Here is an 18329-nt window from a genome sequence, read left to right as displayed (position 1 = left end):
AAGCCTAATCCTCTCTGGTCCTGACCTTCCCCGCAGTAGGCCTGGAGTCAGCTTGGCCCTCAGGGTCTCCTACTTGATTAGGATCTATGATGCTGCTGCTAGTTGTTGGATTCCAAGTGTGCTTTCTCTGTGCACTTGATGCTTTTCAGACATAGTGTTTTGCAAAAATAAATACATAGAAATAAAGAAATCGTGTACAAAACAAAGCTCAAGACACTAAAGATTCTGGACTCTGAGTTGGGTTCATTCCCACCACTGGAACCAATTATCAGATTTTTTGTTTGTTTGATGGTTATTTTGAGTCAGGGTCTATGTAGTCCCGGCCTCAAACTCACAGAAAATTGTCTGCCTCTGCCTCCTGAGTGCTGGCATCAAAGCTGTGTCCCACCATGCCCAGTTCAACCATCGGATTTCTTAAGCTTCCACAAAGCCAACCTACCCAATGCAGACCTAGTACCTACCCAATGCCTCTCCAGGTAGCTGGGGTTTGCACCATCACCCCTAGTCCCTGTCCAGCCCAGTCCCTCCCAGGAAGCACTATAACCTTAAACATTTAGACAGGTTGCCGGCTGAGCTGCTTTCAGTGAGGCTCTCTAGAGACAGCAGCCTGAAGCAGCAGGCCCCATCTGCAGCACAGCTGAACGAGTTAAGCCTCCCCAGGCGTGAATGGTCCAGGGTGGAGCCTGGACCTGAGAGAACCGGCAGGAACCCCGAGTAAGCCCAGCTTTAGGGGTCCCTAGGTGCAGGATTTGAGTCCTTCTTCCACAAGTCCTGCTTGAGAGTTCCAAAAGACCCATGCCTTGGGGGTGGCGTCATAAGGTCAACACAGAGCGCCAGGAGGTCCTTGACCTCTTGATCCTGAAGGAGTTACTGTAACTAGCAAACATCTAAGACCTGAAACATTCGAACCTCAGTGCAGAGAAGGGGACCTCAGTTCTCGGTGTAATCTCTAGGTGAGCTAGGCTTACAACCTACTTCCCAGAGAGCGCGCCCCCCAGCGAGTGCCAGAACCTAGGGCCTCATGAGCTACTACGGGCTCAACCCCACCCGACCCCGCCTGGGCCTCACAAAGACTGTGTGGGGCCAGGGCAGACCAGAAGCTGCCACCACTCCCAGATCTTTAATTACGCGCTGAGACCCTACCCTTCCCCCACCCCATCGCCGGCTTCCAGCCCTTTAATCAATTTCACGATATTAAATATTAATTTCCCGCCAGCCACGCTTTCTCGAAGGAGGGGGAGGGGACAGGCAGGGCAAAGCCAAGGAAAGGATGGCTTTGCTGGGTGTGACCAGGGTAACTGGGTGTGGAGGACATGCGGGCTCCTAAGTGACCGTGCCCGGAACTCTGGAGCCACCGTGTTTGCACTCCGCAGCTGGGGAACTTGGAGAGTTATGAACACCAAGGTGCATGTCTCCGGGAGGGGCAGCGAGGTCCGCAGAGTTCGGGTGTGCTGGGTGACCACCTCCTGCTCTGCGGACCCCTCCCCACCTCCCAGCCGCGAGTCAGGCTCACACGGGCCTGCGGAGCGCTGTGATGATGGATCGCGCCTGGCGGGGGTGATTTGGTGTTGATCGCACATTATCACTGGCAGGTTGGACTGGCTGCTGATGGACGACTTCTAGCGGCGGCAGCAGCGGCGTCTTCAGACACCGCGCGGGGATTCGCTGGCTTTACGAGGGTCTTTACCCCTATCACCCTCCTCATCACCTATGCATGTCGGAGAGTCTAGGAGAGACCGTGGGGTCTCCCCGTCCCCAAGGCCACCCACCTCGGTCCAGGACCGGGTGTGGGCCACAGGCCGGGAAAGGAGAGGAACCAAGACGTCTCTCCCACTTCCTCCCATTTCTGTTTCCCTTACAGCCTGCCCACCTTCCGCTTCCCCATCGGAACACGAAGGGCCTAGGTCACTCGGCCGGTGATTTTCTAGCTGCCCAGCCAAGTCCGCGGGGCTGCAGACTCCCTCCCCCCACCGCCTACGACCCTCTCAGGGCTCCTAGCAGCAGCAGCGCTGGGGTGAGCCCCTCTTTGCTTCGTTTTCTAAAGTGCCTTCAGATACAAAAGCGGTTTCGTAATGCCTTCCGTCTGCGAGAGCCGGAGGACCTTGGCTGACCTTTCGGAAACTGATTGCAACTGCCTGTTAACAGCCCGTACTGACCGCACTGAGCGGAGCGGAGGACAATCATTTAAGTGACAGACGGCGAGGTGGCCCGGGCTCAGTGGAGCGGCCTGGTTAAGCCCGCCCCTCCCCCCAAGCTACTCCCCCAGCCCCGGGTGCACTGCGGGCCTTGGCCGGCGCTCTGGCGAGCGGGGAGGGTGCGCTGCGCGCGCGTGTGAGTGTGTGTCTGCGATTATGGGCCGCAGGGTTAACCCTTTGCGGGGCGGCCGGGCCCCTTTGAAGCCGAGCGCTGCCGGCTTAATCTGCCATTTGCAAAAGAGGAATAAAGGGGCCGCCTTGTCCGACTTTTTCCCTAATGGGTAAACTGCACCCTTTTAGTGACCCGGGCACTGTCCCTGCTGCTGCCAGGGAAAGATTTCGACCCTCGGATCTTCTGCCAGGGCGCTATGTAACCTCCCTGCGCTTTCCTCCTTTTCCTCACAGAAACAAGGAACAGCACGGGGACAGCGCAAGGCGTCCAAAGGCTCCGAGGTTCGCGCTGCAGTGGACGTGGGTGTTCCTGGTCATTTCTGTTTGGGAAACTGAAAAAAGGGGAGGTGGGCTCACAGCGGAAAGAGCAGGTGGGGGAGGGGAGGCTGGTGACAGGGCACCTCGGGCTTCTCTTTCTCTCTCTCTCTCTCTCTCTCTCTCTCTCTCGCTCTCTCTCTCTCTCTCTCTCTCTCTGGAGAGATCGCCAGCTGCTCTCCAACAGGCAGCGCCCTGAAATCTATTTAAAGAGAGGGAAAGGGGAGGAGAACAAAGGGGGAGGAGGGGGGCGGCGAGCGGCGCCTGGGCGAGAGGGAGCGAGCAGGGAGGATCCGCCGCTCCGCGGGCACATCAAGCGCTCACATCTGTACTCTCCGCGATCGATGGGGAGAATGGATAATATTTGTCAGCTGCAGACCTTTCTCTTCCCGGTTCCCAGGAAGGGGAGGGGGTGGGGAAGGGGGAGGGGTAGCCAGACCAGGCGGGGGAGGCCGCGTCAAGGACAGCGGGCTTCCCGCTGCAGCCACGCGGAAACCCAGTGCCAAGAAAGACGGCGGATTTTTCTCTTATTATCATTATTAATTATTTTTTTATTATTCCACAGCAGCCAGCGAACGCTCGGCTGCGCCCCTCCCCCGCTCTCTGCGGCCTCTCTTTGTTGATTCTCAGCTGCGAGCGTGGCGGGCCGAGCCACCACTGCCGCGGAGCAAGATCTGCTCTTGCGCCCTGGGTCGCAGCTGCGGCCCAGGAAGTCAGGGCTGCGTCCCCGCCCCCGCCCCCCGCGGCGCGGCAGATCCTGCGCACGCACACAGGCACACACGCGCGCGCCCGCTTACACTCACATTCTCTCTCTCTCTCTCTCTCTCTCTCTCTCTCTCTCTCTCTCTCACACACACACACACACACACACACACACCGTGGCTGGCCACGAGGCCAGCCTAGCAGTACTTCGCTGCGGCTTTGAGTCCCCAAAGCCCAGGCTGTCTGCCTGGACCTGGAGCCCTGGGCCGCGCACCGGCCTTCACCACCCCCTTCCCAGCCGCTGCACACTGATGCCGCCATCCTCACACATGGTCTTCATTTAGCACACTAGCGGCTGGCTTCCTCTCTGCTCCTCTCCTCGGGGCTTTTCGGAGCGAAGAGGGAGGTTTAAAGGAAGTTAGGAACCTTGCGAGCCCACGGGGAAGGGGGAAAACCCTCATTCGCAGTCTGAGCTTCCGAGACGGAGGGGAGCGTCCCACGGGGAATAGGGACAGAGACTAAGTGCCCACCCCTTCCTTAAATGTGGGGAAGGTTAAATGAGAGGTGGCAGTTGGGGGGGATGACAGCAAATTTGCCTTCACTCATCCTTTTGCCTGTTATGCCGGCTAGTATCGCTAACCCAGGGCGCAAGAGCAGATCTTGCTCCGCGGCAGTGGTGGCTCGGCCCGCCACGCTCGCAGCTGAGAATCAACAAAGAGAGGCCGCAGGAGAGCGGGGGAGGGGCGCGGCCGAGCGTTCGCTGGCTGCTGTGGAATAATAAAAAAATAATTAATAATGATAATAAGAGAAAAATCCGCCGTCTTTCTTGGTACCCTGAGCTAGGCGGAGACGGGGTGGGAGCCGAAAGGACAGGCAGTCAACGGAGGACATCTAAGACATCTCAGACTGACTCAGCCGTCCTCGCTGACTAGATCACTGCACCTTTGCCTTAAACCCCAGGTTGAGAGCCTGAAGCGGATGATCCACCAACTGGCCTGGCTCTACTGTGTTGTGGATGGTGGTGGTGGTGGGGTGTGTGCACTGTGCTGAAATCCGGGGTTTATTTGTATACCCTCATCCTCCTGGGATACCAATTCAGCCAGAAGTGGCGTGTCTTACAGCTCCGCTGTCCTGGGCAGGGCAGGAAGCTGGCGCAGCCGTCGGCTGGCCAGGCACCACTTGGCCTAGCCGGCTGTTCGCTGGAACTCGCGAAGCACCGTCACGCTGAGTTGAGTTCCTGAGACTCCGGCCCGGACACCCTGAGCTGCTTTCCTCCCACGTCGTCAGTTTGGCCTGTCTCTCAAGTCTCCCGGTCTCCCCCAGCCCTCGGCTTTTCCCTTCCTTGGCCGATCTCGGGAACTTCGAAATTCAGTCAGCCGCCCTTTCCGAGATTCAAAAATAAGTTTTGTGTTTCCCTGGGGGCAGCAGCCTAATGTTTCCCCTGTTTACGGGAACAAAGCTAGTATTCAACGGGGAGGGGTACAGGCTGGCTCTCCCCTCCCAGCAGCACCTGGCGCCTCTGCAGGTTGACCACACTCTCTTCAGGATCCAGGTGGCGGCGCGCGGGCTGGGGGAGGCCATAGGGGCTTTCTTTCCTCAGTCCCTGCCACAGAAACCTCGCCTGGGAGCTCGAGAGGACACTAGGTGTTTGGGTTGGGGCTCCCACCCCGGGCTAGGCGGGCGCACGCGGCTGTTTACAGTGTGTCGGCAACTGGAGCTCACTTGCCCACACTTGACAGCACCGGGCACCCTCGGGCACTCCGCAGCACTGGGGCCAGGCTGCGCCAGGAAAAGCGAGAGGTCGCTCCCAATCGTGTGTCTTTGCAGTCCACAGACCTTTAGCCCCCAACAATAGCCTGGATCGGGTAGTCTATCAAAGGAGTTGGGGGGAGGAGTGAGGGCTCACAAAGAGGACTCGAAGGGTTCCAATCAGAGAGCCCCCTCCCCGCCCCGTGGCTTCTCAGACCCGGGCTTCGTTCGCGAGCCAGACGTGTTTTTCCCTCTGGACAGCACTCCGCACCTCCACCTGCCTTTGCCACCCTACACGGTAGACTTTCACCCCTGGCCAGGAGGGAGGGCTACACTAGTTGCGGTCACGCGTGGCCCGGTCTTCTCGGCGATGCAGCGCGGCCTTAGATCCCGCTCCAGCTCTTCCCTTCTCCCCGGCCTGTGGCCGGCCCCAGGCGCCTCCAGCGCGGCCTGAAACTTGCTCTCGTGTCGGAAGGACAGTATGTAAACACCAGGCGCGCTCCGTGAGCCCAGGGAGGGGCCATGCGAGGGCCGCCCGGGCAGCTCCGGGACCCCGCGCCCCCTCCCGCCTGCTCGCCCCGGGCAGGATCGGCAGGGCCGCTGCCGCGCTCTCTGCCTTCCCTGTTGGCTCAGTTAATTGGAGCCGCCGCCACTGTGGCGGCCTCTTGTTGAATTTTCTAGATCGCAACCGTTCAGTCGTGGCTGCCTGCGGCTCCCTTCCCCCCTCCCACAGCTGTTATCTCGGCCAGCAACTAGTTGGTGATGGGGACAGTCCCTTCACTGACCCTGGCCTTAGGCTCTGCATTCACCTCAGCAGTTCTGGGAGTAGTTTTTGGTGTGTGTGTGTGTGTGTGTGTGTGTGTGTGTGTGTGTGTAAGAGAGAGAGTCTTGTTGGAAGTGCGAGGATTCCCGCCAGGATTCGAGGTTCTAGGTGTTAAACCAGGGGGACCTCTTGGCAGAAAGCCTTTATTCTCACGGCCTTTCACCAGGAAGTGGCGGGCAGTCCAGAGGGCCTCCAAGAACAAATCCACTGGCTTCCCTTCCTAACAGGAAAACTGTACAAAAGGGTGGGGTGGCAAAGGCAGGCAAATAATTCCCACTGTCCTACCCAGTCCCCTATCTACCCTTGTCTACACTACAGTTTGGCAGAGGTCGTCCCCACTTTTGGGTATAGGCCATCTAAATGCCACGAAGCTGCTTGCTGTCTGAGTTGAAGTATCAAGCAGGTTTTGGAAAAATACCACTCTCTGGGTTCTGGAGGTGCAATCTTCCCTAGCTGGGTCAGCTTCAAGCCTGCCTGCTGCTTCCCCCCCCCCCCAGCCTCTTCGGGCGCCTTTGCTGGCCTTAGCCACTCCTTCCTCCTGGATGCAAATCGTTTGCTGAGCCTGTGAAGTGGAGTGGCTAGTAAGAGGGCCAGAGTTTGGCCTTGCGGCCAAGTGAACTAGAGAGCAGTTCCTTTAGGCTGGGGGAGCGTTTGCTGATGACGGCGCAGCTCTGTTGCTTTCTATCCAACATGCCCATAGAATCATGGCTAGTGGATTTCCCAGGCCTAGGGTCCAATGCTGTAAGAGTAGGAATTCCAGCCAGGAAGTCCATGCATATACACAGGCAAACTCTCAGGGGGCTGGCTGAGTGAACCACCATCAGGGGATCTTCCGCAGCTGCTTTTCCTGTTTGGGCTCTGAGAGGAGTGTCTGTTCCCACCCTGGCTTTGATGGTTCTAGGACAACTGTTAGGAAACAAAGACTGGAGGCCATAGGCTTCTTACTGCAATTTCTCAACACCTCTGGTCTTCACTTCTGACTTTTACCTGAATGGCTACTGTGAGGTTTTCCTGAGGGATCTTTCCAAGACTTCTCACTAGTTCCATGTTGGTTTAAACAATGATAAAAAGGAAATTCACGGAGTTGCTATCATTAACTTGATGTGTAGGATGGCACTTCAGTAGGTCAAGTTCACTTAGGGTTTTGTTTTTGTTCCTATCTATTTAAATTCTCCAGACCCTTTCAGTCAGTTAACTTCAGCTTGATGTCTCTTATTGTCAGTTTCTCTTCCATTTCCATAGCTGGGCGAGAGGTGGAATTCCTGGAAAATGTTTATTCTCTTTCACAGACCTAATCAGTCTGTGAATGCCTAGTTTTTTTTTTGATAAAGCATATTTCTATGTTTTGATAAGGAAGAGAATAATTGGTGTTCCTTGCCAGGCCTGAAAAGATAATTATGTATCCCAGGAGCTTGCTGTCTCCTGTCTCTTTAACAGATGATCTTGATCGTGACTACAAAGCGCATGTGCTTTCTTGGCCCATTCCCTCTGTCACTCCCCTGAAGCTCCTAGCCACCAACAGGTCTGAAGGTGGTGGTGGTACCGCAGAAGACCCTGCAACTTAGGCATTCCTCCTCCTCTTCTTCTCCTTCTTTTTTATCATACGAAGAATATCCTGAGCCACTGGAATTTCTGCTTCATCTCCCTGAAAGCTTACGCCAGGAGCTCTCCCCCACGGAGCCTGAGGTGATGGATGTCTTGAGGCTCAGGAAAGGAGCCATCATGGTGGGAAAAGTTGAGAGCCTGCACACAAGACTCAGCCCCGAACCAAAGGAAAGTACCAACAGCTACGGAATAGCTCCATGCACCTGGCTGGCAGCCTGCAGAGAAACAAGCTCTGGTCCTGCAGCGAGCAAAGTCCATAGCATACCATTTAGTTGGCTTTGCTTCTGCTCAACTTAGGACAAGTACCCTTAAACATATCAGGAAGCTGAGATGCAGCCATGACTCCTCAGTTCCCTTGGTGCCTACTTTAGCTTGGCTGAACTTGCTGTTCCTGTCTTTTTAGGGGGACTGGTTATATTCTTGAAGCAGGATCGCTTTGTGACATCTCCCCAGGGGTCCCTAGCTATTGATTTTTAATATCCGTATTCAATATTGTATATTAAATATTGAATCCGTGCATGAGAGGATGTGATGCAAATCATCAACCATGCCTGTGACTTTAATAGTTGTTTTATTGCCCAGAAACCACAGTTGGACTCGAGGCATCTTGCAGCCAAGGCTGGGGGGTGGGCAGGGATGGAAGTCAGAGGAAAGGGCTAGGCCTCCCAAGACTGACTTGAGACCTCCTGCTGTAGGGATAGGGAGGAACTTTAAAGCCTTTGCCCAAGGGCAGTGGTGGGGGGCACTCCATGTTTCAATGTAAAGAGCTAGGACTTCTGTACCGGGCTTGGACAGAGGAAGAGGTGTGGAGCTCTGTCCTTCCTTCAGGGACTTCCTTAACTGGATGGCTGTTCCTGGCCAGGAGTCACCCTTCCCTCTACAGACTTACCCCAGACAAGCACACAGCCTCCTGAGCAGGAAAGTGAACTCCAGCAGGAAACTCGGGGCCTACTCCAGCAGCTGAACTCTGGGGCCCTTTTCCTCTTCTGCCACCGCGGGTAATGCTGTCTACTCTGGCTCCCTTACAGATGGATGGAACCACTGGTGCAAAAGAGAAACTATTCCCTTGGAAGGCAGGCTGAGACTGGTATTGGCCTTCCCTTTCTGCTTCCCCATCCCATCAGGCTGAGATGCCTAGATGCCTTCTTTCTCAGACAGAAAAGTTCATTCCTCTTTAAAGGCTTTGGCCTTCACTCTCCGGTGGCCTCCACTTGACCACCCAGACTCCATGACAGCCATCTACTACTTCACTGGGTTAGACACTCAGGTTTTGAGAGGACAACCAGCAGGAAGACAGAAGGGCCAGAAGAAGCATGAGTGTGTTCCAGTGTGTGGGTTCAGGGAGTGTCTATGGGCACAGCCAACAGCAGTGGAAAGCACTTGGCTTCATGTGAGGGAGAAGTTTTGCAGCCACTGCCAGTGCAATGGAGCCCGTGGTGACAGGAAGGGAACTGAGGCTTGCTAGGCACTGATTGGCCCAGTATGATGGCTGTGGCCAGAGAGCCTTGGTACCTATGCTAGATCTTTACTCGAATTGCATTACAGGGTTAGTGGTTGAGGGAAACCGAGCTTGGTTCCTAATTGCTTAAAAGTCAAAATGGGTAGTGTGCCCAATGATACCATCATAGGGAAGCCCATTGGCACTTCTAAGACCATGCTCCTCCTCTGAGAATGTGCTGAACTGCTATTATTAACCTACTATCTTTGTCCCAAGCTCTGAGAAGGGTGGATGGACACCAGAGGGGCCTGGAGCCTTAAAGACCGCCCCAGGGACCCCTTCTCTGCTGGGAAGTTCCAAATATACTTGACCTACCCCGGACAGACAGAGACTAACCCTAGCAGCAGGGCCCTCCTAGAGTCCGAGTGCGCGTTCTCACATGAATTGAGATGTACCGGGCAGGGCCTGGCTGCGCACGCCTCCGCGATGGGCTCTGGTGGCGGCTGCTGTGCCTGTGTTTCCGGGTCTGCGCTGAGCCTTCCTGGCGTTCTCTGGCTTTGTCTCACTGCCAGCTTCTCGCCTGTCCTCACTAGTCTCCTGGGTCCACGGGTCGCGCTCTGCCTCCCTGCGTGCGCCTTTGCGCACGTGTGGCTGGCTTCCTGAAACCTGGCCTTTTCCCGCGGGCTACTAGGCACTGCCTTAAGGTCGCTGTGGGTATCCACTTCTAGAGGGTTCTCCAGTCTTTAGAAACTGTTGGCAGGACTATGAGATCCGAACCCCGGAGGGCTAGGGTTTGCTTCGTCGTTCCAACCCAAGCGGAAACTGGCGAGGGACTTTTATTAGACCTCCTATGCAGAGTCGAAGGGGCACACGTCTGCGGCTGACCTCTCCCAACACTCTGGAGACTGTTAGTCGCCGTGAAGAATTTGGGCACACTGTTTTGCTGCCTATCGGAAAGTTGGCGGGACATGTGGGCTGGGGTCCGAGTACCCAGAGTGCATGCGCACGTGCCAAATGCAAAGACCCGCTGTGGATCAGCGGACTGGGAGTGGCGACTGGGCTGAAAGCCAGCGAACACCTGGGAACACCCTAGGCCTCAGGGCAGGTGACACCCTTCGGAGCCCCGACTCCCTCCTCCCCACACACCCCTTCTCCCCCCTCCCCCCCACCCTCCGGTCCGCAGGCGGTCGGCCTCTGCGGCGGAAACACGGTCCAACTCCTTGAAAGTAAACTTGCCGCGAGCTGCCAGGGCCGGGAGAAAGGGAGCGAGCCGGCTGGGGTGGCTGCGTCGGGGAGGCTGGGAAGGCTAGTGTCAAGTTTCAGCCCCTAATGACTATCGATGGCGAGGTGCCAAGGCCCTGGGAACGGCTTGGGGGAACCGGGGTGAGGAGGGGGAGGCGCCGGTTGAGTGAGAAGGACCACGCCGTAGGGCCCAACTTGTGAACCCCGAGAGGCGAGGCGCCCATGGGGGCCGAGGGAGGCGGCGGGGGCGGGGGCGGGGGCGGGGAGGGGCGCTCGAGGAGCCGCGGGTGCTGAGCGGAGTGGAGCGCAGGCATCTTCCGCAATCCATTCATGCACTGAAGCGCGTGCAGAGCTGCTGCTCGCTGCCATTGTTACTCGCGGGCGGTGTGGGAGCCGAGCCTCCACTCTGGCGAGAGATAAATGGCCTCTGACAGCCCCTCCTCGCCAAGAGAGCTCCTCGGATTTCACCGCACGGCGGCTCTCAGGTCTGTGCTTTGCTCGCTTCCCGGTGAGAACCTCTAAATCAGCCTCCCCGCCCTCCCTTCTCTCGGACTCTGCCCCCCCCCCCCGCCCTCTCCGGCCGGGCCAGGGCCCCCGGGGGCGCTGCGCACAAGCTCGGGTCGCCTCTCCAGCCCGGGGTTACGAAGTGGGAGCAGCGAGAGGATCCGGGGACGGCGGGTGGGGAGAAGCAGCTAGCGCTCCCCACCCGGGCTCCGTTCCCCCGCCTGAGCGCCCCGCCTCCGCGCCCACAAGATTTATCAGGCTACCGTGCGGAGAGCGGGCTGTAAATATTTTAAAAGTCTCTCACGCGCCGGCGGTAATGGCTTTCGCAGTTGGAATGTGTGCTAGGGAAAGAGGAAGGGCGACGTTTGTGCTATGTTGCGGGTTGGGGGAATTGTTCCTATACCCTCTCCCTAGGTTCGGGGTGGGCTGTACAGCCAGGATCCCCGGTTTCCCGCCCCACCGCGTCCCGTGATAGCATCAAGAACATCAGTCGTTAGGGAACTTTAGTATATAGCAGGGCGACAAAGGGCCCAATCGAGGTGACCCCAGAGCCACTCTTCTCTGAGGGAGGTCTCTCAAGGTTTTGGACTGGGACTGGTCCGAAACCTCTGGTCCAGGTCCACTTCTCACGGTTGATCCAGGGAAGGCGGGAAACGCACAAATAAGAGCCCCCCCCCCCGAGTTTGCGTGGCCACTAAAACCGGGGCTGGACGCGTCCCGTTTGTGTCTTTGGTCCTCTTTCCAGCTCCTCTGTAAAGCCTGGATCCACTCAAAAGGCGCCATCCGCTTTGCATTTGAATCTGAAAGTAGCTTTGTGGCTACTTAGGTTTGAAACCTGGGAGGAGGGAGCGGGCCCAGAGAGGTTCATGCCCAGGCTTGGTGGCAGTCACGTGTGGGCATGGAGGGACTCTTTTTCTTCCTTGGTTAGTGTAGGGTTGGAAATCTTTAAGGCTGAGCCCAGCCGGATAGGAGAGGGTGGGGGAGGGGAACCCAGTATCTCTGTGGGTTAATGGGCCCACTACAGGGTGTGTGTGCGGGGTGGGGTGGGGTGAGGTGTTCACCTTTGCCAGCAGCAGCTTCCTTGCAGGGCAAGGGTGCCCAGTTGCACGGAGCTGGAGCAGGCCAGGTACTCCAGATTATCGCGGAAGGTTCCAGGCGTGTGGGCCTAGGCTAGGGCTGTTCATCTATACCCTCTACCTTACTAGGCCCCCCGACCCGCCAAAGAGTGGGTGTGGGAGTCTTTTCGGGGTGCACCAGGGCTGCCCTAGGAGTTCCAGTGCGTGGAGTTCCCGGCTCTGGCAGCTCCGCTTCCAAGGGCTTGTGTTGCGCCCTTTTCGCTTGTTTGTCTCTTGTGAGCCTCGTAAACCGCCCTGATTTATTACCCAGACTAAATGCTTAATTTGTGAATATGAAACAGATTAAAAAGGGCGGGGGGAGGGGGCTTGAGGTCGGCATATTTTAGCAATCAGACCAAAGCAGCCCGGCAGATGTTTCAAATTTGTCGACATTTTCAGGCTCATGTGGAAAGCCAGTCAGAATGGTCAAGAGGTCTTTTTTCCTTCCTTCAACCTGAGAACTTGGCAGTGATCAAAAGGAGGTGATTAGTAGCTACACAAAAAAGACACCAGCAGTCAAGGAGTTAACAGAGGCTGAGCTCTTCACCTCCAGGATTGGGGTGGAGGGGACAGGGCCTGAGGGTCACAAAGGCAAGCTGATCACAAAGCCTGGAGGGGGCCTAGCTAAAAAGGCCCAAGTATTAGAAGCTAACTCTGAAGAACAAAGTCGAGGGTCCATTAAAAGTTAATTCAGTAAATAAACTTCAGTGGCGATAAAACAAATAAGAAAGATGGCAACTCCGGCTTAAAATAAGCAGCAGCTAATGGAAACTAATAGCGTTTACGTGGCCTAAGCATGTGCTTCCCCTTTAGACAGGTCCCCACACTGAGAGGCCCAGGACAGCCCTCTGTGGAGCGCCCTCTCTTTGAAAAGACCCCATGTGTACAGGCAGTGCTTTTTGGCGTTTGTCATTTGGGAGCAACTTCACACATCAAAGGCGGCCACAGTGTTCTTTTCAGCTCCCTGGTTCCAGCCGCCCAGTGAAGCAGATACAATTTCTATAAATTGGCCTTCTCCTCTGGGTTTTGATTGATCATCACCATATGAGATTATTGAAAGTCTAATGTCTTATTTCACTTTCTCCGAGGGCTGAGGAGGGGAACAGTTTATTGGAAGTCGGGCCATGGGAAGACTCCCGTTTTGTGTCATGGGAATTTCCTTTAGCCCGGTTTTCCCAGCCTCCTGACCCCCCCCCCCCCCCCCCCCGCATTTCCTGCAGGTGCCTTGTTCCACCTTCCCCCTCCCCCTCCAGGACTGTGTTTCTGTGACTGTTCACAGGTACAGTCCCCCCTCCTCTCCCCCTCCAGGACTGTTTCTGTGACTGTTCACAGGTACAGTTCCCCCTCCTCTCCCCCTCCAGGACTGTTTCTGTGACTGTTCACAGGTACAGTCCCCCCTCCTCTCCCCTCACAGGACTGTGTCCCCCCCTTCCCCTCCAGGACTGTTTCTGTGACTGTTCACAGGTACAGTCCCCCCTCCTCTCCCCTCACAGGACTGTGTCCCCCCCCCCCTTCCCCTCCAGGACTGTGCTTCTGTGACTGTTCACAGGTACAGTCCCCCCTCCTCTCCCCTCACAGGACTGTGTTTCTGTGACTGTTCACAGGTACAGTTCCCCCTCCTCTCCCCCTCCAGGACTGTTTCTGTGACTGTTCACAGGTACAGTCCCCCCTCCTCTCCCCTTACAGGACTGTGTCCCCCCCCCTTCCCCTCCAGGACTGTGCTTCTGTGACTGTTCACAGGTACAGTCCAAGCTAGAGTCTTCCTATTGGGAAGGAGAAAATGGCTGTTGACTAACGTAGAGAAACAAAAGATGTCTTTTTAAAGCATATATCTTTTAATGCCCCAAATCCCTTCTTCTGCCTTTGTTTTCACTCGGAACTTTCCTGACCCCCTTTTGCCTGAATGTGATCTTTCATTTTATTAAAGTTGATCATGGCTCTTCTGTCTTGTCCTGAGCCAGACAAAGGCTTAGAAAAAGTCAAAGAACGTGTTAATTATATGTTTCTTGTAAACTGACTGTTCATTCCCCCTAACACATTTAGCTGGCTTGGTGTTTAGTTTAACACTCAATTGCTGCAAATATGCTGCTTAAAATGCTGTCTTTATTAAAACAAATAAATGGATTCAAAGACCTTTCTAATTTCCACTTGCGTGGGCTAGAAACAAGAGAAAAATGTAAGAAAAGAGCATAAGCTGGGGAAAGGTAGCAGGGAGGCTGGGGGGAGAAAACACACATGCACACACCCGCGCACACACACAGACACACACATTATGTTCCTTCTGCCATCCCTCCCTGCAGCCGCCCTTAAACTGGTCCGTACAATTGTCCCTGGCTGCGCCCTGCAGCTTGCCAGCCGGCCTGGATTTTCCATCATTTGGTGCCTAAGGCGATCATTAGCTGCGAATGGATAGCCCTATACCTGCTGGCCGCCAGTCACTTACCAACCAGGGGAGGCTGACTACAGGCTCCTACATCAGGCCTGGGTCCCATTTGTTCAACCTGAGAGGGGTCCTTGGTTTTTGCCCCTGGGTGAGTTGGTACCTAATTAAACTCTACCCAGGGCAGCTTGCACTAAATATACGTAGGCTGACAGGAAGCTGGAAGGAAAAGGCGGTCATTACTTAAGCAGGGAAAGTGACTTTTCTGAGAGTAGGAGGAAAGGGACCCCTCGGATCACTTTGTTTACCCTAAGCAGAGTTTCAGAGGCCACATCAATGCCAATACCGAAACAAGTAGAAATGGGAATGAAGGAAAATCCAGAGACCACATGTCCCTAAACCAGGCCTGTGTCATCATCTGGGAGCGAGGGGAGGTTTATCAGAGCTCTAGACAATGCTAGCTGCAGAGAAAAAAAAAATGACCCAAGTGCCCTTGTGGCTTTGGAGTCATCGCTCACGTGCTATACAGGCCTATGTACTCCGGAGCTGGAACTGTATAAATGGCTGTGGAGACAGAAAGGAACAGATGTGTCAAAGAGCCCAAGGATCGAGTGTATGGTCAAGTTACACGGAGCGGAAGGAACAGGAGAGTATGCAGCCAAAGCTGCTGGCCCCTACATGGGATCCAGATGATCAGAGCTGCCTGCAAAGAAAGGTGGCCAAAGACCTGGAAAGGCCTTGGGGCTTTGAACCCTGGCTAATTCAGTGGAGGAAATTGATTCTGAGGGTGAAAACATTGGGTCATTGTGACAAAAAGTAAGACCAGAACCCAAGTACCAAGGACACAGAGTTAGAGGACTAAAGGAACTCCTGATTGGACAAAACTGCTGTTCCTGGGCGAAACTTTTAGCCATTTTTAAGACTTGCTGTATGCAAAGCAGTATATTGGGCATCTGGGGCCACCAGAGCTAGAATCCTCAAAATGCTCCTACCTTTTCTGTGGAGGACAACAAAGGCCCACAGTGAGTGAGCTGAGACTGAGAAGGAAGTCAGCCTCTTCCAGAGCTCCACTTTTACCCCTAGCCTTCAGCTAGATTCCTGAAGGGAGGTTAGGCCACAGGCAGCCTGTGGCGACTAGGAACCTCTACGCCTATCTGTATCTTTATTTTTTTTCTTTCTTTTTTTTAATATTTATTTATTTATGATGTATACAATATTCTGTCTGTGTATATGCCTGCAGGCCAGAAGGGGGCACCAGACCCCATTACAGATGGTTGTGAGCCACCATGTGGTTGCCGGGAATTGAACTCAGGACCTTTGGAAGAGCAGGCAATGCTCTCAACCTCTGAGCCATCTCTCCAGCCCCTCTACGCCTATCTGAAGTGAACCACCCCGCTGGGGCTAAACTCCAGGGCCTTCCAGATTGTTCAGTGTTGATGGTGGCAGAGGTCACACGGGCCCTTTACTTCCCCTTCCTTGGGAAGCCTGCCTGACTTTATTTCCCCTGGGGGGGCAGGCCAGAGATTTTGATGCAAATCAAGAAGGCAGCTTTTCTAGTCAGGACTAGCCTGTGCTGCTGCCCTCCACCAACAGAAAAGAATAGCTTGTGCTCCACCCCCCCAACTCCCCTCTCTCTCTCTCTCTCTCTCTCTCTCTCTCTCTCTCTCTCTCTCACACACACACACACACACACACACACACACACACACACCCCACTCATGTGATAAGGGAATACTGACTCCCTTAACAAAACAAAGTTGTGAATCTCCACGGTTTCGAATTGTGAGGGGAGTCTCCTAGTAGAGAATTCGAACTAGCTTAAATATATCTTCCCTCCCCTGGGCACACTCCCTCTGTGCCCCCTAGATTCCACTTGCCCGTTGGGGTGTTGCAGTGTGATCACAGGTGCCCTCCTTCAAGCCACCTGGCCTGGGCCCAGCCTTTGCTCTTGGTTTCCCTCAGCACTGGCGAAACCTGCTGGAACCTTCAAAGCATTCCTAAACACTACCAGGGAACTGTAGGGCAGCGCAAACAAAGAGGCAAGGAACGCTGGAGCTGTGAGCTTACTGAGTCTGTGGGCCAACAGGGCTGGCCCAAGTTCAGTCAGACTTCTTGGCTCCAGGCCAGCCAGAGCTGGCAGTGTGCCCTCTCCAGCCCACTACTCAGACCTCATTGCCCCCAAATTTGGGCACCCTTCCCTGAAGCTAGCTTAAGTCCCAGGAAGCCCTACTGCCACTCTGCAGGCCTCTCAGAACAGTACTTCCCCATTCAGGTTTAAAGGTGGCTAATTCCTGGCTTCTGTGACAGCTTCCCAAAAGACTGAACGAGTTGGCCAATAGCAGGGTCCCTTCCCTTCATCAGATGGCTTGGGGGGGGGGGGCTTGGGATAGCCTGAGTCCCTGCATGTTAGCTTCAGGACTTGAGTGTTTGTGAACACTTGGTGACTTAGAGCCTGTACCACAGAAAAATGTGATCATTGTCTGCGGAAGTCAAGGTTGGGAAGGGGAAGTTCCCTATACAGAGAACTAGGGGGCGGGTGGTGGGTGTCGAGTCACGTGCTTCTCCATGGGTAGCGAGGGAGAGTGCTTCAGTCACTCATTCATCATCCTTTAGCTCAAGTCTCTTTGGTCTATTCAATACCGTGCTGATGGCTTGTACAAGGGAGGCAGGAGGAATAGCCATGGTTTCCAGGAATCTGCTTTCTCACTCAAAAGCGGAGAGCTTGTGCTTTTACTCTGTCTGTCTGTGTGTGTGCGCGCGCACGTGCACGTGGGCAAGAACAACAGACAGGCAGACATGAAGTAGGGGGAGCAGTATGAGACATGGTAGCCCAGCCTGGCCTGGAATTCAATATGTAGGCCAGGTATTCTTGAACTCCTGCTAAATCCCGAGTCCTGGGTTACAGGTGGACGCCACTACGGCCAGTTCATGTGTACGCTTTGCACAGGGGCTTGCGATGCCCAGAGCTTCTGGAAGACAGGGGCTCCAACAGTTGTCTTATTTCAGCGTGTGGTGTCTTTTTAACCCATGTTCCACTTACATAAAGATGGATTGCCACAAATGCCCTCAGCACAGTCTGCTAAATAGGTTTTCTTCCCCAAGGCCCCACCCAGACAACTAGATCATGTTGGTTGCAGATATTAGGGGTAATACCTGTACATGACAAAAAAAATTTTTTTGTCAGGGGCGGGGGATGGGGAAGCAGTATTTATTTTGAGACAAGGTTTCATGTTGCTGATGTTGGCTTTAGACTCCTGACCCTCCTGTCTCCACCTACTAAATACTGGGGTTACTGATATGTGCCAGGATGGTGGCTACATGGCAAAAAACTCCAAGGATCTCAAAGGATGCTGGGGGAGAAGTGTAGGCCTCTCCCATCCAACTGTTAGCTACCTGTCTGCAAGATTGCTGCTCCCTTTAGTTTCCTAATTCAACTTTTCAGGATAGTTAAGAAGATTAAAAAAAAAGATTTAATTTGTCCTGAAAAAGAGGAGGTTGGAAACAAATAGAATTTTACCTTGAAGAAGTACAAACCCACAGAAAAATTAAAAGACCAGTGTCACAAACACCCATATTGGAAGGCACATTTTCGAAGGTACACTATTTATTTGACATGCCTATTGCAAAGAATTCAAAAGCCTTTCAAAGGTCTGAATTAGTTTAAATTTATCCTAAACTGTTACATTTATCCTAAATTGTTACCAAGGAATGTATTAACCTCATAGATACAGTAATTTCTTTTTTTCCTTTTTCTTTCTTTCCTTTTCTTTCTTTTCCTTTCTTTTTTATTTAATTTTTTTTTTCGAGACAGGGTTTAGCCCTGGTTGGCTTTGAACTCACAGAGCTCTGCCTGCTTCTGTCTTCCAAGTGCGGGGGATTAAAGGTGTGCGCCATCACTGCCCAGCGATGCAGCAGTTTCTTATCCCTCATCCTTACCCAGTGTAGTGACTCATGCCTATAATCCCAGCATTCTCAAAGCTGAGGCAGGAGGATCTCCATGAGTTCAAGTTCAGCCTGGGCTACAGACTGAGACCTTATCTCAGCAGCAACAACAAATCAAAATAATAGGTACAGTGATGAATACTTCTAA

At 54.2% G+C, this 18329-nt stretch overlaps 1 protein-coding gene across 1 annotated transcript in view; it reads left to right on the top strand.

Annotated features, from left to right (window-relative positions):
* Positions 1 to 10703: 10703 nt before the first annotated feature.
* LOC121443506 (BCL-6 corepressor) overlaps positions 10704 to 18329 on the top strand; it is an 89803-nt gene continuing 82177 nt past the window's right edge. The window contains exon 1 of the mRNA XM_041645257.1: positions 10704 to 10725. The gene's annotated coding sequence lies outside the window, so the exon portion shown is untranslated. The remainder of the gene's footprint in view (positions 10726 to 18329) is intronic.

Source organism: Microtus oregoni, unplaced genomic scaffold, assembly GCF_018167655.1.
Source record: "Microtus oregoni isolate MIOR12 unplaced genomic scaffold, Mior012 000108F_ref0000382, whole genome shotgun sequence".
Classification (NCBI taxonomy): Eukaryota; Metazoa; Chordata; class Mammalia; order Rodentia; family Cricetidae; genus Microtus; species Microtus oregoni.
This window is presented reverse-complemented; position numbering and strand designations above follow the sequence as displayed.